Source organism: Apteryx mantelli, chromosome 15 (assembly GCF_036417845.1).
Source record: "Apteryx mantelli isolate bAptMan1 chromosome 15, bAptMan1.hap1, whole genome shotgun sequence".
Taxonomy (NCBI): domain Eukaryota; kingdom Metazoa; phylum Chordata; class Aves; order Apterygiformes; family Apterygidae; genus Apteryx; species Apteryx mantelli.
In genome coordinates this window covers 9423393-9447049 of record NC_089992.1, presented here as the reverse complement: position 1 = coordinate 9447049, position 23657 = coordinate 9423393, and positions in this window count along the sequence as shown.

The following is a 23657-nucleotide window of genomic DNA, read 5'->3' as shown; positions in this document are numbered from 1 at the left end:
CTGGGGATAAGAAATGGTCACTGTTCTTCATTTGGGCTTTCAAAGAGCTTAAAGAAAATACCTCCCACCAGCTGGTCTACAAAATGTGTGACTTGTACATTTGTAAACTTGAAAAGTCAACAACCATATACGACGTTAAGAATTGCCAGCCAGAACCCATAAGTCATATACTGAGACCTTTGCTCTGTCCTTGCTAAGCTGAGGTCTGGATTTTAGTTGTGACTGTCCAGAGGAAAAAAATGGCTTGTGGAGGAAAATTTTCCATTAGCATAAAGCCAAAAGCATCAGCCTGTGAATCAGCTGTATGTGTCTTTACTCCAGGGCATGCCAGGGACAAGAGGGAGGGGAGCATGAGGGTGTCTTATGCCATGTGCAGAAAGTCCCTAAATTAGAACAGTCCCCAATGAGTGTTGGACAGCCTGGGATGAAGATAGGTAGTGGTGAGGTCTCTGTACCCACAGCCCAGAGAACATAATGACTGCTTCAGGAAAGTCACTACTCTACAACTCTGGGATAGCAACCACAGAGAATTAAGGAGGAACAGGAGATAGACTGAGACAATCTTCCTGTGGGTCCCGCTGTGCTTCTCAAGCAGGGTCAGGGCTTTGTTGTCCTCCTGGAGTGCTTTATTCCTAGACATACATCGGAGAAATGCCAGTGTCTCTTTTTCAGGGTTTCTGATGAGCTGAGCCAAAGGCCAAAGCAAACTAGGAATGCTATCAATGGTTCCATTGAAATGCCAGTGGCAAACACAGGCCAGAGCTGCTGAGTGTGGACATTGAAACGAGCAGGCTTGTCTAATCTATGGAACCATAGGATAACGAAGGACTGGGAAAGGGGCAGAAGGATGGAGAAGTTACTGCTGAAAGTGTAGAAATTACACAGATGGAGTTTCCATTCAAAAGTTCTTATAAGGTGCGAATTTTGGCAGATCTTTCATAGCTCCCATGGTAACCTGTTGAAGATGGAGCCAGGATGTCTGGGGAGAAAGATGGCAGTGGTACATTTTAGAGTCCCAGTAGTTGTCCATTTGCATATGTGAACTGGAAGCCTCTGGCATGATGCAGCATGTGGGGGACTCAGTGCATAGTCCTTGCCAGGACCCATCTGTTTCCAGGGGATGGGAGACGGATAACGTGCAAGGCTCCATTGGACTGTGCCCAGGGTGCTATGCTGCCTTCAGCATGACCTCTAACCTCTGTTCAGAGAGTTCACTAATGAAAATACACACCTCTGTGACCAGCTCATGGCTTCTGACTGCCACATGCAGTCAGCAATTCATTTTCTCTTCTGGTTGCATGATGTGTGATGGATGGGCGGCAAAGCAGCGGGGCACAAGGCAGAGATACGTGCTTTAGGATATCAAAACTCAGATCCTTTCCTGTTCAGTTAATGAGCCTGAAACATTTGCCCACCAAATACTTGCCTAGAGTTCCCAGGTTCCCCCAAACCTCTATCTTTTTCCCTTAGGAAAGTGGATGTGAAGAAGTCTTGCTGCCACTGCTGGCATCTGTCTTCCCTAATCTCCCAGTCAAGTGCTTTGCTCCCTAACTAGCTGAAGGTGGAGAGAGGTGTGATAGAGGCAGGCACAAGGTACTGCCAGGATAATGCTCCTGGCTGCAAGGCACTCCACTCCCAAGAAACTTTCCTGCTCTCTGAAATGGGCTCGAGGGATGATCAAGCCTCAGAAGCATTGCAAGAGGCTATACTTCAGACAGTTGCTATGTCTACAAACACATGAGTCTATCTTGATGTGGAGGGTGGTTCTAGTCAAATGAACTTCAGCTGACATGCAAACCAGTGTCTAACACCATCCTTCTCCTCGAGGTGCTGAGCTTTCCCTGTTTCTACTCTCCATCAAAGCATTTTACTCCCTGGCAGCACAGCCCTATGGCACCCTTTGGTCAGTCACAATTGCCCTGATGCACTTTGTGTGGCTCATAGAGAGAGGGAGACCTCAGCCCAGCCTGGCACCAGGGAGTGCCTCAGGTGGGAAGGAGCCCAGCAAGAAAGTCCATTCTACAGATACAGGTTGTAGTCAGAAAACAGTCACTTCTCTGTCACATGAACTGAACTCAGTCTTCTGAAGTCTCAGTGTGCGAGACCTACTTTCCCTTTTTCCTCCCAAAAAGAACCAGAAGGGGACTGTGCTTAATTAAACAATTTGGAAGGAAGTTCATGTTCCTGTTCTCCAGCAGTATCTGGGTTTAATCTCTTTATAAGCACAGTGAGACACAACTTGTTTCTGAATGGACAGAGCACTGGGAGGGCTGTTACTACAGACAGCATCAATGGGTGAGGTGTGGGCTTGAGGGACTGTGTCAAGGGAAAGTCACAGATACCACTGCTTCCCCCAGTCCTGATACAAGGGGATAGATGTGGAAAGAGAGCTGGCCTCTCCATTTGTACTGAGCCTTTGAAAATGAGCATGCTCCTTGAGTGACAGTCCTTCAAGGCTTTCCCTCCCCTGCACTTCAAATGGAGCTGTTAGGAGTCAACATTACCCAGATTTCAGCCCCACTTGTTGTCCCATAGCTGATTAGGTGGCAAACAGGAGGTTGCATGGCATGTGCACAAACTAGGGCCAGCCTCAGGGAAGGAAGCAGAGGGGCTCATGTTGTGGGCACGTGCACAGTATGCTTTGGTACAGCACACAGCCTGGGTTACTGCTCATCCCAGAGCTCAGCCAGCCCAGCAAAAGCCAGAAAGAGAGTCCTGGGATGACAGAAGGAGCTCTCACTCTTCTTCTGACTACGGCTTTTGTGAGTCAGGTTGTGTTTGCATAAACTGGACCTGGTTGCTAGCTGCAGGTTTTCCTGCCTGTAACCACCATGCCTTTTAAGGGTTTTAGCAGTGCTATAATAGTAATTATTACTGGCAACTTTAACTCTGTCTTACTGTTGGCACATCCTGGCTGGAGCAGCCAGTGTGCAATAGCACTAGGGAATGGGATTATTTGGCAATTTTTCTTCTTTTAACTGTACTTGAACTAGAAGAGATTCCAGTAAGAGAAATTACTGGCAGAATGGGCATGGAAAGAGTGAATTCTAAGCAAATAGTGGAGAGGCTGTTTGGAAAGAGATTCAGAAAGAAACTTGACCTGTGTCCCATCAGAGTGAGCAATGCGGCTTTGACACCATAGGCGTACTACAGTCTGACACCTAGAGAGAGAAGGAATCAAGTAACTCACTTTGAATAAATACATACTTTGCAGAAAGCTGTATTTTCTTTACAATCAGTGGACAAGAGAAAAAAGGCAAAACTCCTTAGTAACCAGCTGGCTGACAGGTTTCTACCTATTTCTATTAAGTCAAGGGAAGATATTCACCAACATGCCTTGTCCAAATGGTGGGGGGAGCCAGGTTCTGTTCTGAAGTTCTGCTCTTAGTCATAGATTGTATCTTCCCCCAGGAGCTTGTTGAACACTTGATGAAAGGTGCATCCTTTGTCTCTTCTGCATCCATCATGGTAGAGCCCTTGAGTAGGACTGGGACATGAAGGTTATAGAAGCTACCTATGATCTTCAAAGCCTGTAGCCATCTTGAAAACAAAATTCTCATTTCACTCTGCCCTACTCAGATCCTCCCCTTTCCCATGCAATGGAGATCAGAATATGTGCGTATGTCTCAACTGCCAGAGCTGCAAGACTTGCTTTAGGATGATGCACTGACTTTGCTATCCTGCAGTAGTGTGCGCTGGGCTGCTCTCAGTGTAAAGCAGCACATTCCACCTGGAAGAGAGCAGGGGCTATATTTTGGCAAGGTGGTGGTTTGCAGCAGCCTGTGCATATGCCCTTTCAGCTTCAGAGATTGCTTTAGATGTTGAAAGCCAATTGGTCTTACTATGCAGCTAGAATTGACCTGCCAGGCTTTTCTTGTGGTAAACAACTGTCTCAAAGCAGAGCCTCTTCACAGCTCAGTAACACAAGCTGGCACCTCACCCCACTTACAGTAGGGAAGCCGAGCTGCTGGAGGAATTAGTGCTGGGAAAGGTGGGACTGTCTTGGGGAAGAATGAAATGTTGGACCTTATGTCTGCTGGAAAAGAAGTGTCAGAGCAACAAAAGAAAATCCAGATGTGTTGCATTTGCATGGTAACAGTCTGGCTGATTGGAGACAGCCCCACCTGATTCCCTGGCAGCTTAGCATTTCTCTTGCTGTTTAATGACTGAGGATTTTCTCATTATTGGCAGATCTTTAGGAGAAAATACTGTTCTTGCAGGGCATTTGATTTTCTTTCAGAAATGCTGTTTTTATTACTGTACCTTTAGCAAGATTTCCTAATAAGAAATGGAGACTTTTTAGCTCAGCTGGAGTTTTGCCATGGACTTTTGTGAGGACGCACTCTTGGCTTGACACAGAGGGCTGAGAAAAGGGCTATTAGACAGTGGGAGCAGCACATATCAAGGGACATCCTGCTATATTGCAGGAGCTGCAGTCAATGGCAACAGTGCAGAATTGTTTACACAGTTTTATCAGCGCATTAATGTCCCCTGTGAGAGGGCCAGGGGGCACTGGACACAAAGCAGTATCTAAAAGTTGGGCACAGGAGAACTCTCCATGGGTGCACAATTAATCCATGACCCTTGTGGTAAAGGGCAGCAAATGGAGGAAAGCCTCTCTGAGATGGGGAGGCTCACAAGACAGACAGATGCACCTTTACCTCCTCATGCATCTCTTGAGAAAGCTTTTGATTTCCAGTTTGTAGTTGATTGAGAAAGGCCTGGAGAAGTTTCAGTTAGGTATTTAGTAGCCAGCCCCAGTATGGCATTTACCCCCTTTTGAGTTAAATGCAGACATCTGTGGCTGACAAGTCACCTGGTGCTGAGCTGTGACCACTGTTAGCTCTGAGGGCCAAAATAGTCTCACCTGTGTTTCTGCTAGATGTCATCCTGTTACAGCAGGGAGAACTTGGCCCCACATAGCTGCAGCAGAGACAGCAAGTTTGCTCCCAACACAGCCTGCATTCCCAATAGTCTGCTTAAAAAACACGCGCACCCCCAATCCACCTTCTGCTGTGAGATGTAGAAGAAACATCTTTCAGCATCCCCAACACACATTGAGGCTGAATAAGTTTCAAACATTTCCAGAGTTTCAACTATTTCATCAAGCAGCTGTGGCCTGTGACAAGCACTCAGTTGTGAAAGATCAGTGAGAAGCAGGCAAATAGCCCAGAAAGAAAAAGAGGGAGCGAATGCCAAGGAGAGATGGCCACAGGCAGGCTAGCCCCATCGTGGTGCCACTCACAAGTTCATATACATCTTACTGCTACATCCCCACCTTGCTGGCACCTTGGGTCTTCTGCTGGGCCCCTCTGAAACAGCAGAGGGCAAAGTACCCAGAGGCAGCTCCTGTCCCTGGTTGATAGCACACATACTTTCTCATAGACCTCAGGGTATTAAACCCTTTTCACTGCAAAACTTTAAGTCTTGATTTTGGGGCCATTTCATCCTGAAACAGATGCTGGCCAAGAAACCCTCCTTGTAGGCTCTCCTGGTGCACGTGAGCAGGCATGTGCGTGACAGGAGGCATGTAAACTTGGTGGCCTGTCAGAGGAGACATTTCTCTGTAGAGGGTGGAATGAGCAAAAAAAAAAAAAAAAAAAAAAAAAAAAAACCAGTCCCCTTCAAGGTTTTCAGTGGTGTAATAAAAGTCCCTGTGTCCTGGATGCCAGGGAGGTCAGGGGGAGGGGGAAGAGGGTGAAAGTGGATTAAATGAGCCTTTCAGGAGTGGAGAGAGCACTTAATCTTCTCTAGCCCATTTAGTGCAGATGCTGGTGAAGTCTCCCGTCATGATAGCCAGCAAAGCTCTGCCCACATTGTCTCTAGCAGACACCATGGAGTTCCAGAGGAAGGTTGAGTTGGCAGAGAGGAGCAGGGCAGAAGGGGAAGGGATGTGTATGGGTTTAAGAAACAGCGATTGGCTGACTCAGACATGCAGAACAAATCTAGGAGCACAGTGCATCCAGGAGCATAGGGACAGCATGCACTTCACATTTGGGATGGAAAGCAAACAGTGTTATTTTCTTTGGTGTGACCCCAAAAGAGATGTTTATCTCAACACTTGCATTCTTCTGTACCAAATTCACCATACTGATGAATAAGATCAGCTATAAGGGAAGGTGAATCCTAAGGGGAAGTATAAGGGAGAAAGAAGCTATTTGTTTCTGAAAGTGACCTTTATGTGTGGCCACCAATCAAGCTAGGAGGGACCAAGGTCTGGAAAACTGAGCCCCAACACAAATGGAGGGAAGAGAGGGACAAACGTTTGCATTGTGTGTCCAGGGCACAGGCACTGTTCTAGACATTGCCAGAAGACATGAGGGGTAGGCTACAGCTGCTAGCAGATTTTTAGCTTGCCCCCGTGTCTGGGCTGTACCATGAAGAGTCCCTCAGAGGCAGCTGCTGCCTGGAGCACAGGAGCCCCCACTCATCATTGCTGTGCTGCCTCCTGATCACATCTGCCCAACAGCATCCTCCACTTAGACCACTTGCCTGCTCCTGTAAATGTTTAGGATGCTTTGGCACCCACCAGTGCAGAGATGTAAGAGCCCCAGGAAGAGCCATGGGAGCGCAGACTGGCACACTGCAAACCCCTTGCACAGCTCTGCTGGCACCTCAGCCTTGACCACAGCCCTGTTGATCCTGAGCTATTCCCTTGAACCTTAGTAATTCCACCTGCAGCAGCTGGGCCCTAGATGTTCCCCTGAGGACATACAGCTCTCAGTGCTGTACCCATATTATCACAAATGCTTCTATAGCAGTGCTTGCTCCCACCTCTCCTATGGCCTTGCCCAGGCAGCTCAAGGGCATATCTTCTCTTCTCAGCTGCCACTGCCCTTCTGCCTGTAGTGGTCAAAGGCACCTTACTCCTTTGATCAGCATTAGGAGAGAAACAGACCCAGGCCCTACTGCTGTAGCCCATGAGAAGCAATGAAGAAAACTGTAAGTAGGTCTAGGATCTACTGACTGCCCAGGAGCAGGGGGTTATACAGAGTACAGCCTAGAAAGAGCATTAGAAAAGCAGAGAAATCCCTCAGGAGCTACATCCCCAGCAGCATCCCTAGAGAGACACACAGCCTAAGTAATCCAGCTACCAAACACCCATCTTTTTATAGGAAGACAGACACCCCCCCACCACATGCTTTTTTCCCCTATGACAAAACTATAGAAGAGTAAACAGCTGAACTTAACTCATAGCAAATAGCCCTAATCAACAGGTTTAGGTAAAGAAGAGAAAAGAAAAACTTATCTCTCATGTTCCTCCAGACATACTGAGCCCCCATATGCTCACTTAAAACAGCACTAGAAGCAGCTCCCGCTTTATATACAAGGGAGGCTGTGGGTGGGTGAGCATAGTCATTCATGCCGAGCACAGCTGAGCCCACCTGGCTCTAGAGTGGGGCTATGTAAGGCTGGGTTCAAAGAGAGGGGGCTCTCCCTTCTGTTTAAGTGCCTTGGTAATGGGGAGGGAAGAGAAACAGTTTTCATTAGGTTACTGACCTGAAATTGGCTAGCAATGTCTGTAGAGTCAGGAAAAGTTGTGCTGAGGTACTACAGAGATGAGGAGTACTCAAAACATCTAAAAGAAGCCTTTGTATTATAGGAACTTAAAAGAAAGCTGTTCCTTAAACAGTTGGTAGCAGCAACCTAGGGTTAGCCATACCTTCTACTTGAGGCTATGTGTACTAAGAACATTAATTGAGCCTCCTGGGTCTGTAAGCCTCTTATCTGCTTATACACAGCAGTTTTTCTGAGCGGAAAAAAAATTAGATTATTAGTTATTTTTAATGAACAGCAGCAGGATGTGTATGCTCACCTAATCTTTGCTGTAAGATGCTTCCTTCTGTCTCTCTGTATGTTTCTCTTTAAAACAGTTAGCTTTTTGGGATATGGTCCAAGACCTCAAAAGCAGTATAGGTGCCTAAGGAAGGCAGATAGCTGCTATTCATCATTTAGGGGCTAAGGGTGCCCTCAAAGCTGCTGTTCAGCTCCTTCATCCTACAGGTGCTTCTCAGTTTCTCAGATCTGAAATCTCAAAACTGTCATGCAGGGTTCTCCCCACCTTCCTGTCTTGCTTAAGTGACTCCCTCTTTAGCTAGGCAGCCTTTGAACCTCCTTTCCTTGGCAGCTCACTGTGTCCATGTGCTCTGTATGGGGACGCACACTGGAATGGGAAGGTGGATGGGCTCCAGCTCCTGGCACGTGCAAAGACCTCAGAGGTAGACATGGCAGGGTGGAGGTTTGGATAATTTAAACAGAGCTCTAAGTTTACAAAGGAGTCTGTGCAAGAGCTAAGTCCCTACTTTGGAGAATAGGGAACTCTAATAAAATTGGGCCACACTGAGCTATGTTTGCAGCTTGGTGCTCTGGTGGGTTTGGAGGTGACCTTGGTGGTATAGTACTGGCAGGGAGCTACCCCCAGTTTTGGTCCTGCTTCTTAGGGAGCATAAGTTGCAAAGCAATGTGAAATCAGGGCTGAAAAGATGCAAGCAGCAAGACATGCCTTTGCATGCCTGCAAAGGGCCCATCACTTAGTGATTGCAGTGGGAGCTGTGGAGAGGCCTTCAGCTTTGACCATGTCTCATTCCTGTGCCAGCAGCAGGGCAGGGACCCACTGAGGCTGTGCCCAATGAGCCCTTCCTTGCAGTCACCACACCAATACTAGCCCCAAACATCTCGCTTCCTCTTATTGCGACCAGATGGGATGAAACAAAGACAATCACTGAGGGGGGGAATATGCTCAGCTCTCCAGCCCTGAAGGCCATGTGGTTTGTGGAGGAAGCTGATAAGGAAAAGCCTATCTGAAGAAGCAGATTAAAAACACAAGCCTGGAGTCTCCCAAGGCAGTTTGCCGCCACCAAAGGGCTTGCGGGAGCCCTGTCTTCTCTCAGCCTGACAGCCCTCTTGGTAACCCCACTGCTGGCACTCAGGAACCGGCTCCCGGCACACAGGGGCTGTGAGTGCTCCCAAGGCTGGCCTCAGTCCTACACAAGAAGCTGAGAAAAAGCAGGTCCTGGTGGTCCCAGAGGGGCAACCTAGTCATTCCCACTCACTGGGCAATCTGTGTTCCCCAGCCCCAATGTCAGGAGTTTCCACATGCACTCGTACTTTGGATGCCCTTATGATCCAAGTGTAATTTCCGCTGGCTGCTGCTTTGCTTTCTTTAATGTCTCCTAGAATCATGTTTGCTTTTCAAATTCCCTTTCCTGATTGTGCAGCTTATTTTGAAAGAAGATGCCCTCTGCCCCTGCCCCCTTTACAAGATGTGGCTTTTCTTGCTTCTAGTCAGCTGTAAACTTGTCTCCTATTACAGATTTGCCTTTCTGGTTGCTTTTTGGCTGTAAACAGTGCTGCTTTTTTGTTTCTCTTAGGAGGCTGACTTTCATTTATTGATCTCTTAGCCATAAGCTGCTAGGACCATCCAAGAGAAATGGGGTAATTTCCTCTGTCATAAGACATGCTTCCAAACCAGATTAAACCTGAATCTGCTGCTAACCTTAATGATGCTAGACTTAAGAGATGAGGTAGGCCACAACGAGGGTTTGAGAGTGCCCCAGGGCTTTCTCTCTGCCCTCCAGTCATGTTTGATTTAAAAGGCTAATTAGGAACCTAAGCTATCAGGAACCAGCAGTTGTCTGTGGCTTGACCAAAATGATTTCTAAGCAAGAACAGAATGAGATACAGAAAAGCGAGTCCCAGAGCAGACTTTCTCATCTTTTTCCTTTAAACCTAGGACTCAATGCAAGACATATGTCGGTCTCTCTCTCCCTGTAGGGAGCAAGAATGTCAGAGAGTGGCCAACGATGGAGTTAGGGGCAGCATTTAAGGCAGTGGGAAGACACAATACAGAGGCAGGTGGCTCGTCCTTCTGGGCTGTGCCAATCCTTTTGTCAGACAGCTTGTTCTGAAGAATGGTGTCCCTGTGATTTTGTGTTTATTACACCAGAATTATAGTATGAGAGGTTTTTTCCCAAGAGCACAGATAAATGTGTTTCCTTCTGGTCAAGAAAGACCAGGTTTCTGCCTCACTGTTCTGGTTCCTGGCCTTAATCCTGTTCTCTATAAGAGGCTGATCCTTCCCATAATCCTTTCATAATTTTCTAGCTCTATTCTCAGCTCTGTTTTACAAAGGTGCCTCTCCTGCTGTGTTTGAGGGCTAATCTAGCATCTCTCTTATATGTGTCTTTCGCTTCTTGTCTCTGCTTAACTGCTTTTTCCCATAGGAAAGGGAGGAAGAAAAAGCCTTTAACTGAGGATCTCAAAGCGGTTCACAAACCTCTCATCTACCCACTGTGATGCTGCTTGTTCTGGTGGTGGGAAAACTGAGTCATGGAGCAGTGAGAGGGTCATGTGCAGTTCTCACGTCAACTGCCTGGCAGAGCTAGAGCAGAACCAGTTTGCAGGATCCCTGACTGGTGCACAGCCCATGCTTCCGCCCGTCCACTTGGTCCCCCTAACCAGCCCTAGCAATACAAAACAGCCTGTGGTTGGTGGAGGTTGCTTTGCACTAGGGTCTAATAGTGTCAATGCATTAGACAATGGCTATCATTGAGGGTGGAGGGAGGATGAAGTGGGGAGTGAGCTCTTAAAATGCTGGGGGAGTTGGCAAGAGGCAAAGAAATGCAGCAGAAAGAAGGCTGTCTTCCAAACTTTTTAATATGTATATATAATATATATATAAAATATATATAAAATATATATATATAATTTTTTTTAACTTGAGCTAAAAAGGCAGCTTGAGGAACGAAGCTGCCTGAGTTTTCCAAGAAGGCTCCCAAGATGCACAATGGGAACATCTGTACCTCAGCCCTCTCCTTGGAAGGGTCTCAGGCCGCAGAGTAACGCTGGCGTCAGCTGGCTACAGCGATGCCTTGATGAAGCCCTCTCCCTGCTTCCCACAGGGCTGGGGCCGCTCTGAAAAAAACCTGCTTCAGCACAGCTCCTCCCGCTGCCAGGCTTGACTCGCAGCCCGAGGCTGCATCTCAGCAAGCCGTAAATTCCTCTTTTCACGTTGTCTTGTTCGCTATGGGCTCCGTGTATTTTGAGCAGACAAGTGTCCCACACGGGGTGGCGGGAGCAGGGGAGAGGGAGGTTTGGCCCTGGGAACAACCATCCTCTGTGCTGCCCATGAAAGGCGTTTTCATAAGGCGCTTGCTCAAAATGTTCTGTTATCAGGATCCTCGGAGCAGCAGGTCAGCTCTGCTCCCAGGGACGAAGTGCAAATCTAAATACACACATACTCGCGTAGTGTCTTGGGCCTCAGAAGCCTTGGCACAGATGTTTATGGCCGGGCTCGATGCACGCATGGTGCACAGGCAGGCCTTTCTGTCTGGTTGCTGGTGCAGGAGGAAAGGGCTTGATCCCTGCTCTTTTCCCCATGTCTCCCCATGGGCATGGCAAAGGAGATGCTGACAGTACTGAGAGGACAATCAGGACTGAACCCTCCTGATCCTGCTTGCAAAGGTTGTTAGGAGAGCAGGGGGAGCTGGGGCTGGGGGGGATAGTTGCATTTCACCACCAGGGCTGATGGTCATTTGTGCGTTGTGGCCTCTTGCTCCTGGAGAGGTCAGGAGCACGAAGGGCCATGCTGGGGAGCAGGAGGTGCTAAGCTTGTGCCCCTCCTGTTGCCGTCAAATGCCAGATAACACTTTGTGGAGCCCAGCAAAACCCAGGAGCCCTATGAGTTTCTTCTGCAGCAGTTCCTGTGCATGGAGCTGGCGGGAGGTGAAATGGCTCCCTTGGGGGCAGCCCAAAAGGAGGGGGCCGTGGTGGGGGCACATTTGGAGGCAAGTCTGAGGAAAAGCTCCCTTTTCTTTTCATACCTGTTCCCCTTCGGCTTCTTCATCCCTTGCCCTCTCCCAACCGCGTACTGCCGCGGTCCCCTCCGCCTCCTCCCGGGGGCCTTGACGCTTGCCCAGTGCCAACAGAGGAGCTTTGAGAGGAGACAGAGACGGCTTATCTGGAACGTTTCCCACTGGTCAGGACAAGGAATAACCGTGGTCAGCCTGCAGCCTTGCTGGCTGCATGTGCTCTCAGCGGGACCGGGGCTGATGTGACTCCAGGCAACCTTTCTGGGGCTGGGATCTGACTGAGGACATCGTTGCCTCAGGGTGTTTGGGAGAGCCAGAGAAGGGTCCAGACCACAGAGATGCAAACTGTGGCTCACGTTTAGTCCACTTAGTTCTGACTAACAGGTTTCCCTAGTGAATCCATGGGCCCTGATGGACGAGACCCTGTGTGCCCACATGTCTGAGCTCACAGAACTGGAGGGTTTGCTTCCAGGTCCCTTTTCCTTGGAGGTTCCCAACAGTCAGCTCGCCTTCACCCTTGCCCAGCTGCCTCGAAAGAGCTCTAAGTTGTCTCTTGATCTATAATTAAACATATGACTATAGCACATGGAAAATACATTCATGCTAAATGTAGCATACACTAGAAAAATGACTCTTTTATAAAGGAATATTACAAGTTTTCATAAGTGTAGATTACAGAGATTACAAGGGTGTGTGGCTTTCCTGCAGTATTCTTCCTGGTGTTGTACTTATGTGATAAATATGAGCTTTTTTTTGCTGGTTTGAAGGTAGGAAATCATTAGGCTTCCAGGCCATAACAGACAGTCCTGCCTTCTCTTTGGAGGCGAATGTTTTCAAGTGTGAGAGTCAGCGGGGAGGAATGTTCCCATTAATAGATATGTGATGAACCTGTATCTTTCCAAGGTAGGAGAATCATTTAATCATTTAATAGCAGGCCCTGATTGAGATACTTGGGATTTCATTCCTTGGGTTGGCCCAACTTTTCTTGGAAAATCGAAAGCAGGTTCAGTGGGCAGCTGTGGAACTCATTTTTCACATTTGTCCCCAAACTGAAAGACAATGGCAATAGGAAGAGCTATCCTTCCCAAACCCTTCCTTCCCATCTCCCCCCAAAAGTCCCCAGTGAGAAGCTGGCTGGCAGGTATTTCCAGTGGGGGAAACTGCCTCTATGCAGACTCTACTTTTACTGCGGAGGCCTGTGAGAGCCATTTTGCCCTGTTTTACAACTTGTTATTGCAGCCAATGATACCAGAGGCCAAAAGGCACATTCTTATCTCCATAAGCTGGCAATATTAGTCCCTTAAGACTACTTGGCAACGTGGCACGAGAACCCCATCTCCCTCTAGCCTATTTGGGCTGCTGCTGCTGAAAACAAAAGTAATTCTTTGCATGCTACTTCCAGTTTGGATCTACCTGGCATCCAAGTTTAAAAAAAAAAAAAATTAAATGCCAGCATGGCCCAGCAGAGGTCATGCCTTCCCCGAGGTCCCTCCACTTCATCCAGTCCTCGGCACCAGCTCCTGAGCTGGGTGGTTAGCTCAGCTGAAGAGCTCCAAGGCAGGAGAACTCCCTGGCCCTTGTGGCCTGAACCTCCATGTCTAGACGGTTCTGCAGGACCCAACGCAGTTGAACCTTGTTTGTGTCCACTGACAGGTATGACTCAGAATTTGCATAGGGCAGACTTAATCAGCAACATGAAACCATTTTTGGAGAAACATTTTTGACCAGAACTACATATTAATGCCATCTTAAAATGACAACAAATGTTGCTCTGTGCAGCTCTGGCTTTGATCTTTTCCATCATTCTGTTATTTTAAAAGACCAGAAGATTAAGGGGGACCTCGGCATCTCCTACAGTACCGCCACAGAGTGACCTTGTGTGACTTGGCCATTGGAAGTTGCCACTCATAACTGGGCTTCCCCTTTTATAAGGGCAGGAGTGGTTTCTAGGAAAAGGGAAGGAATGTCTGTCTTGGTCAGGTGAAGGTCAAATGCAAACAGTCATCTCCTAGGACTGCAAACAGACCTTAGTCTGACCTGTAGCAGCTCCCGCTATTCTTGTTCTGGGTTCCAATGCAGCTTTGTGGATGTGCTGCAGCCCTGACTTGTCACCCTCTTTTGCTCCAAGTCTGGGCTCCTCTCTAACGGATTCAGATAATGCTGCTTTATGCCCATTGATTTACATTTCTAAGTGAATAAATATCCTCCTAGTAGTACTAATGTGTCTTAGCTTGCCTTTCTCCTCTTTCCTTCCCTCCCTCAGAACTATGGCTTTATATGTTTCTTTTTTGGTGATGAATTGTTAGTTGCTATTTTACTCAAGTGCATGCACTGGATATCCGCAAAATCGCTTCTTTGTCCTTCCCACCTTCTATCCTCTATTTTGCCAAAGATGTGATGTAAACTAGCTTCCCAGTGGGAGAAGTACAAAACGCAAGTTCTGAGGGGTTTGGGTAAAACTGGGATATGGAACAGGGACTACTGCTTGCAGCACAGATACCCAATGCCCAATTTTTCACAGCACTGTTTTTCACAGAACAGTGTACCCACTTTGTATTTTTGTATGGAATGGCTGCATTTTCTCCCACCCAGGATCCTGTGGTCACTGGTGTTGGTGTTCACATTATGCACATTTGTCTCGAGCAGCCGTTGCTCCCTACCCATTCAGCACAGTGCAGCTGTTTTGTGCGTATGGCCACCAGCTGCAGGAGCATGGTGAGCCTTCCAGAAAGAGTCAAGACAGTGCAGAGAGGCAGTCGTGGAGCTGCAAACAGGAGAAGCCTGGACAGGTCCTGTCAAGCTGAGCTACAGCCTCTCCAGCCCCTTCCATCCCTCCTGCTGGGCAGGAGGTTGGTGTGTTGTAGAGCTCTGCTAGTCCTTCTGGCCACTCTACCTTTACAAGTCCCAAGTGACACAATCTTGTGTTGAGCTGTGGGGAGTTATTCCTTGTGCTAACCTGTTTCCTTGCTGGAGGAGTGAGTTAGGGGCTATATAATCCAGCAGCAGACAGGAGAACAGGGAGCTCATGTCTCTGGTGAGGAGCACCGCTTCCAAACCAGAGGCCGTGGCCAGGTGGGGAGCAAGTGGGACGTATCTGCGTGTTCCCGTGGAACAACTACAGCAGCAACTAGTACCATCATGTCAAAGCCATGCTGTAATTTGCTGTTAAAGCTGATGTTAATGCAGAAACCTCTGATGTGCCACTCTTAGACATGGGACAGCAGTGAGGCTCGCAGGGTGTGGGCAAGCAACACCAGCAGAGCTGCCAGAGGAGGGCCGGCACGTGCCAGTGTCAGGACTGGGCAGTCTCAATTCAGGACACTTCAGGGCTTGGCTTGGAGACCAGCATTTTCCTGGTAATATTTTTGTCTGGGCGTAATCCCCAAAGCCTTGGGGGAGGAAGAGGACAGAATCTATCAGAACTAGAACAAGAAATTTTGGCTGTCTCTGGAAAAAGAGAGAATGGTGCTTTCTACATCCACCTTTGTAGTATGATTCACTTCCTTTCCCTTTGGCCTTAGGCTCCTTCTGTTCCATGGCAGAAACGATGATTAACTTTAACCTTTGACTGAGTGGAAAAAGGCTGTGGTTTGAGCTCGGGGGCTAGCCATGTTTTGCCCTGTCCGTTGCAATAGCCACCAAAGTTCCTTTTCCCCAGAGAAAATGAGGAGGTCTGATCCATGCGATCTACTCACACCTTTTGCCAGCTGTCTCTTGAGAGGAAATTTCTTGCCCAGTGAAGTGCTTAGATACACCATTGCATGATCGATGTGCTGCAGTTAGTTCCCTTTAAGTGTTACCATGTGAAAACTAAGCAACTGCCCCCAGAATGCACAGTAATTTAATTGGCCCTGGTATATGGGCAAAGCATGTGGCTTTTAAACTCCTCTTTTCAGGGCATGGCAGGTAAGGGACATGGATTTAACTTTATTGACCAAAGTAATGGCCACAGCTGGAGGCCAAGCAAAGAACGATGTGTTACTGAGGGTTTGACACAAGACATATGTGAACGTGAGTCTTAAAGAAATGTGATTTTCACCTCTTTCCTGCCCTGCGAGGGTCCAGCACTGCCTGTCTGCTTTTCCCACTTGTTGCTGTGTCTCCGCGCTGGAACTGAGTTGACCATTTGTTTTTTTGAACTTCCTAAAATACTCCCTGGTAAGCCGGGGAAGAGCAGGCTGCCCCGGCCTCTGTCCCATCATGGACCTGAGAGGGAATAACTGAGAAATCAGCAGCCCGAGGGCACCATCTAGTGAACAGCCAAGACTGCACAAACCTGAAATGGGCAGGATTTGAGTGAAAATTGGGTTTACTTCCCTGGGGAGTCAACTCAAAGGAGTGGAGAGTCACAGTTTTGCTTCCCCCCCGCCCCTCCCAATTATTTTTCAACATTTTCCATGGTGATGCCTGGCTCCTTCAGGCCTAATTTTCTCAGACACCTGCAGGAGCTCACAGCCGTAGGTGAGCCTCCCTAGCCCTCATCCCTCCAGTGCTTGGCCCCTTTGCAGTTGGAGGATTTGGGCTGCTGTCATGCTGTGACAAGGTGGCAGAGCTGAGGAGAAAAGTCTTCACCTTGCTCCATCCTTTGCTGCAGAGACATGGGCCATCGGCAGAAAATGCAAGCCCACAGGATATTGTGCGGATATCATTGAGAGCATCTCAGTGGCAAATCAGTCCCAGGGACATACCCAGGGAGGCCCAGCCTCAGAAAGACTGGGCCATGTTGTGGCAGAAGTGCAGCAGATCTCAGCTGGGGGTGCAGCGTTAGGTCTACGTGGTTCCCTCCCAGCACACATCTCCCTGGGAGAGTTGGGGTTACTCTGCTTTGGAAATAGGGTCATGTTGCCCTCCAGCCACCAGCCCTACACCTTGCTGCCCCTCCCTGTGTCAGACGTCATTGGAAAGATGAGAATATTTTGCTGTTCTCTAGTTTGGGAGAAAAAACAAAACAAAACTCCGTTATTTCTAATGCAAACCTTGCTGTGTGAGGAAGGCTTGGGGTGTGCAAGAGTGAATTGGTCCAGGATGTTCACTCTGAGACTGTAACTGTGTTTCTCTAGGGGCTGTTTCCTGCCCGCTGGGGCAGGTCTGCTCCAGGGCAGGTCTGAACTGGAGGCATAGGCTGTACATTAAGCAGAGCTGAAACCTTCCTTTTGACTTGGCAAACTTGAACAACACCATAGACACCCTAGCATCTCCCTGTCTGCAAAACAGAGGGTGAGCTGGTACAAGGAAAAGCAGGCTGAAAGACCGGAAGGTTGGTGCAGAGCTTAAAGCTTCCTGAGAAGATGCAGCTGCTGGGGACGGAGGCATCACTGTGCCGCGCTGTTGTTCCCAGTCCCCAGGTGGCCAGAGCTGGGCCCTCTCCCCCTGCCACCTTACTGGGAATTACACATATTGCCAGGAGAGAGTCGACTTGGGTCTTGCTGTTCTCCAGGGAATGGGGTGTCTGAAGCTCAAAAGTGACGTTGTGCCTAAATCTCCTCTGCCGTCCTCCCTGTCTTACAACCTGCCTCCTCTGCAAGAACTGGACACACACCTGAAACAGCCAAAGAAAAGAGTGATTTTTACTAAGGAAAATCTTTGAAAGGGCAAAAAGACTTACAAGATCCTCTGTACACCCTCGTATGCATCATATGTCCCCTTGTCCACTAACTCCAGGCCCAGCCCTCTGTTTCCCCCAGAGCCGTAAGCTCGGTGGTTATTTTGCAAGCTGGTTCCCATGGAGGCTGCTGAGGCTATTGCTAGCGCTGGGGATCGCTCTCATGTGTCAGACTTCCCAGCTCGCTGGCTGACGCACTAGCAGAACTGGCGTCTCTGCGAGACGCTCAGCCCCGTGCCTGGCCCTTCCCGGCCAGCGTCCTTCCTTGCTGCCCGCAAGGGTCCCAGGCTTCCAGCGGCAGCAGTGGCTGGGGGCACGTCCCGTGGTCTCTACCCAGGCTCGGGGTAAGGTGTGCTGGGGGACAGTCCTGCTCTCCGCAGCAGCAGGGTGGCCACGGGCGCAGGATGTTGTGGGTGCCTCTGGCAGGGTGCCTCTGCAGCACCAGGGGGTGGAACGGCATCGGGGAGTTTTTCCTCCCTCAATCTCATGTCCAGCACCTTCCCTAGCAGCTTCTGCTGTATCCACACCAAGCAGCAGCTCCTTCCTGCACTCCTGACACCCGTCTGGCGCAGAGAGGCTGAGGGGGGGGAAGTCAGATGCAGGACACCTCGGCCATTTGGGTGGTGCTACCCCAGCTCGGACACCCAAGGCACTTCTCTAGCCCTCTTTGCTGGCGTGCAGCTGGCAAGACACCGGCCTGATGCTGCGTGTCCTCGCGCCAGCCTGGGCTGCGGGGCAGCCGGATACGTTTGCAGGATGGGGCGCTCTGAGAGAATATTTTATCTGCAGACAGTCACGATGGTTAAGTGGCTTGTTTTTCATTAGGGAAAGGCTGTTGCTAGGCCACACTGGTCCCTGTTATTGGCTGGGAAGGCTTTTTGCAGCCAATCCGCGAGGCTGTGCTGGCAGGTCGCACGCACACACACACACGCGCGCGCGTGTGCCACACATGCACACACGCACACCCCTCCTGCAGCTGAAGTGCTAAGCGACGGGCAGATGTGCCTATTCATTTTTAGATCACACCTATTTGCTTCTTCCGGCCAGGCAGGTTATTAAGGCTCCTGAGATTTTAATTTGTAGCCAGCTGCAAGTTTTCTGTCTTCTAATTCACACTTGCGTAGAAGAGAAAGGAGCTGATGGGGGTGCGGGCTGGGGAAGGGGCGAAGAGAGGTTGATCCCTCCCTCTGCTGCAGCCTAGTCTCATCTTTGCCAAGTCACTTCATCCAAGCCTCTGCTTTCTGCCTGGAAATGGGAGGAATGGTACCTCTGTGTGTCCAAGCCCCAGCAGGCTGCAAGCTCTGCAGGCACAGATTGCCCCTTGGTTGTCGTTAGGGACCTACACTGCTCCACTCCCAGGAATTTGGGGAGTTTAGCAGTTAAAACCCCTTTTGCTCATCCTTGGAAAACTCGAGCTGGCATCAAAGCAAACCCTTCTCGTGCCATGCAGCTCCCCCTGCACGTGCACACGGAGCCTGTACGGTCCCATGGGGGCCAGCAAATCTACCGAACAGCAAATCCGCAGTCGCACACTCGCTGTGAGGGGGGGAGAACCAGGTGCTCCCCGGAGCTGCGTTTCCTGGCTCTGGGTCAAAACCGCTCTTTATACTACTAAATATTTCCAGCACCCGAAGGATATTCTACACCCCTCCAAAACAAGCAGGGCCCCACCAGCTGCCCTGGGGAGAGAGGGGAAAACAGCCCCAAGGGAGGAGGGACATGGTGAGAGGAAAAGAGGAGAAAAGCACGACCTTAGCGTCATGCCATGCCGGGGCGAGCGGGCTCTGCTCAGCCCCCGGGGCTGCCGTGCGGCCTCTTGGACCGCGCTGACAGGACCTCGCGGGCAAAGCGGGTGAGAGGAAGCGCAGCCCCACAGCACACCTTGCGCAGACGCGATGGGGACTCCCACTCCTCTTCTCAGGCTCGCACTAGCTCCCGCCGGCTCTCGTCCTGCGGGAGAGGAAGGCGCACCAAAACCGTGCAGAAAATTGGGGACAATCCACTATGAACTCAGTTTCTGACTGTCCCCCGTGAAAACCTCCTGTTAGCAGGATGAGAGGAAAGGGGGAAGCATAATAAAAGCAAGAGAAAGCACGTCTCAGTTTGAATTGTCGTGTGGTGCTCAAGGAGAAGCTGTTGCTAGACAGAAGTAAATGCTGTCACCCATCTGCTCCCATTGGTTCAAACCCACTCCAATGACGAGCTTATCAGTTACCTGCTCTCGCAGCTGGTTGAAAAACTAATTTGACAATGTTTTTCCTCTGATAAAAAAGCCCTGAGTCCCCATTGCTGGCTTCATGGGCTTGTATTAATCATTATTCAGGGGCGTTCAGACAACCGCCAAGTATTCTGCGAATTCTCAAATTGTCATGATTTTTAGTGTAAATGCCAAGCCAGCCCAGTACCTGCTCCCACTCTCCTCCACCTGCTTGAGGATGTTGAGCCTTCCAACAGGAGTACCACCACGCCGGGACGATGATAAAACAGTGCAAAGAATGGCTATTCTGAGCTGTAGCAATTCCCTGACATTTAGGTGAATATTCACAAACATCTGTGAAAATCCTGATTAGCTATTGAATGGTTCACCAGGTGGAGAAGGGATGAAAGTTGTCATTAATATTATTCATAGCAAACATTGCTGTTTGACACTCACCTTCATCAGCATGTAGCAGGTTACCACCACCACCTACCACCCGCCATCTGTCATGATGTTTTCTTCTGTACCTGGTTATTTTTTTTGAGGTGCTTTTCACAAAGGACTTGAAGGGAGACTCCTCCGTGGTTCTCCTGCCCAACTTCCCTCCTCAGCAAGCATGTCTTGGAGGTACTGTGGGCTTGAGAGTACAACGTGTTTTCTTCCAGCCATTCAAAGCTGATGCAAGTCATGACTGACCCCCAGTTTGTTCCTCAGCTTCCCCAAGATCTGGAGAAGATGGCACAGCAGCAAAACTTGCAGGACGTGTGAGCGCCACAGGCCGTGAGGACAGCAAATTTGTCCGCAAAGCAAGGAACATTTCAACAGGGGGTTTAAATCAGTGTTGTGGAGATGGGGGCCAAACTCTGCATAATGTGGACTCTGAGAGAGAGTCTGAGGTTTTCCCAGCCTCTGTACTACAGTGCAAGTGTTAAACTATGTTCCCAGAAGGGCACATCAGCAGCCGTGGAGGCAGACCATGGAAAGCCTCATTGATGGTGACAGAGGGAAAAATCTGCCCCAAAATACAGAGGTTGAGCACTTAGAAAAATCTGTCCCTTACTCTAGAGCCGATCCTGCGTATTTCATCCCACCTCAGTCCAGGCACACTTTTGGAAGTGGTTCTCTCTAAAGCATTTTAATGGTTGATACTTTAGACGTGTTCTTCTGATTCTGTTTTTTTCTTAATTACTCTTTCTTCTTGTCTGTGACTGACTGCAATGCAGAATGAGTCACAGGCTGATAAAGCCGCGTGTCCTTCCACGTCTTTTTGTGCCATCCCTCGTCCTCAACCTAGACACATGTGGGTCTCAAACTGTGCTGTCATGTGGCCAGAAGTTGAGAGCGAAGCAGCGTTATCGGGTGAAGGAGGGCTGGAGGGATGCCAGCCCGGTGCAGCGAGGGAGGATGTCTCGCTCTGATGAAAGTCGCATGCTCGCGTCACACTGGAAAACGAAGCCTTCGCGCGCGAACGTCAGCGAACCCGGGACACGCGCGTTGTTCGGGAGCAGCAGGGCGCTCCGTGCTGCTGCCTACTAGGGGCGGCCGCTGCTGGCAAAACTGCATCCCCCCCCCGGGCCCGGGGCCTCGTTTTGGATAGCACCGAACCTCTCGCAGCCAGTGAGACCGGCGTGCCGGGCCAGGACGAGGAAGCCAGAGGGCCTTGGCACAGCGTTGCCTGGCTCCAAGCCCACCCGGCTCACTGCCAGCACAGCCGCAAGTCATGCCTCACGTTTTCTCCGACGTGCTTTTCCTTCCTTATGTTTTTGGTTGGGCTCTCATTTGAGATGAAAGCATGCGAAGGTTTGGCAGCCGCCCGAGGCTGATAAATAACCCAAGTCGGAGCAGGCTTGAATGATTGCCTTTGTGCAGGGCGACCGGTGGGGAGACGGCTTTTCGGAAAACACCGCTGCATCCTGCTGAGGGCGATGTGGGGCAAAATGAACATTCATATCTCAAAGCTAAAGAGCAGCACCACAGTGGGGTGTTTCCCTTTGTAGGATTTCGGTCGGGCTGGATGGCTGCGGAGTCGCACAAGCCACGAGCGTGGCATTCTCTGAGCAGTGGCTTAGGCAGGACCTAAGACAGGTTTCATGGTGGCTTGCTTCTGCCAGAGGACAGGTTTTTCTCTTCTTAGGTCAGTGGGGCAGGAAATTTCCTCAGCCTCTTTGGACCTTCGTGCCTACAGCTATTCTGTATCTGCGCTTCCCTCCTGCTACCGTTTCTGGGAGAGGTGGAAATGGCAGTGAGGAAGAAATGCAGAAAGACCCACATCAGCTGTCCTCCCGCAGATGTCTGGGTGCGAATGCTCCATCTCGCATGCACCATGCGGCGTACTGCTGGCGTAGGTCCCTCCTGTACCCAGCAGGGACCTGTTGATGTTGCATGGAGTTGTGCGGGGGCTCAGCTGAACTGCACCCCGAGGCACACATGGCAGGTGGAGTGGGTGATGCTTTATGGCCTTGCTGGGTCAGGAACACGCTTGACACAGACTGGCACCAGCAGGTTTGAAAGACCTTGCCATGGACCCACGTTTCTTACCTGTTCTGGTGGAGAGTGGATAAACTATGAATTCACTGAGCAGATCAGGTTATTATTATTTCTTTAAAGGGAGCAGCGCAACTGTTGAAACATTGTGCTCATGTCACTGGGAGGGCAGATCCTTTTAGACATGTTCTGTATATGTCAGAGCGTTTCTGGGCTGTCTCCAGGCTGCCTCTGCCGGGCAAGGAAGAGTTAAGAAGGGAAGTGCAAGATGCGTCTTGTAATTGCACTGATCTATGCGTCAGGTGTGCCTGCGTCACTCGGCTGACTTGGCCGCTTCCCAAGGCTCGGGCTGAACTCTCCCTCCCACTGTCCTCAGGGAAAAGCCTCTGACCCTGTCTAGCCTAGCTGCGGGGAGACGTGGACTTCATTTTAATGCTGGCTACCGCACCCGCTTCTTGCCACGGCAAGGCTGCCAAAAGCCTCCATAGCGCTGGTGGTCATCCCTCTAGATGGATGCACATCCAGCACCCATCCTGCAACCTCTCTTAACTCCAACAACAGCTGGGTTCGCTGTGGTGGGACCAAAGGGCCCCAGCATCAAAAGCCACGGGCAGTGCGCCCCAAGCAGCCAGCGAGGATGCAATGGCCTAGGCAGCGCTGCACAAAGGGGAGACACTTTGCATCCACGTGAGGCTCCTGCAGAACTGGCCTGGCTCTCGCTCTGAGGTGCTTTGCACAGATATGTTATCAGACAGGTAGCACCCAGAGCCCATACAGGTGGGCAATTCCTGTGTACAGAGTTGGGGAAATGCTGGCTGGTATTTTTAACAATCATACTGTCTGCTTGGGTCATCTTCTGCATTCTGGTTAAGTGCATATTTTGGTGCTCAAGGAATGTAGTTGTCAAATGACTGCAGGTTTGCCTTCAGGCAAAGCATTTCCTGAGGTTGGGAGGACAGGCAGAGACAGGGCTTTGGAGTACCAGCCACATTAGAAGTGGGCTTTTTTTATTATTTTTTAAAATTATACCAAATGTAGGTGACTCATATAATGATCGACTTCAGGGAAACAGGGCTGAGCCAGCCTCCCCACAGTGCAATAGTCAACTTCACTTCATTCATAAAAATGCCAGCTCAGACAAGGTTTTCTCTTCTAAAGCAGGCGCTGAAGCAGTGGCTCATCCTCATTAGTGTGGGGAGGTCCCTGTGTGAGTCAGGAGTGGGCTCTGTGACAGCCCTGCCTTGGGAGGGGCAGGATGACACAGTGGGACACTTTCTCTTCAAATGGGCTTTCTTTAAACTGTCTCTCCATGACATGCCCTTGCTCCAAGCAACCCTCATCTTGCAAGTCTTGCACAACAGGCAGCTTCTCTCCGCTGCAAAAAGGCAGGAGGGCCCTACCTATGCAGTAATGCTGCCAGCAGTGTCTAATCAAGGACATTCAGACCTTCTGCATGACAGGGGACTCAAAAGCCACCTTGAAGGAAAAAGTAGTTGGAAAGTCACCATGGCTGTCCTACAGAACAGGGCTCATTAGCAACTGGCAGTGCTGCACCGCACCAGCT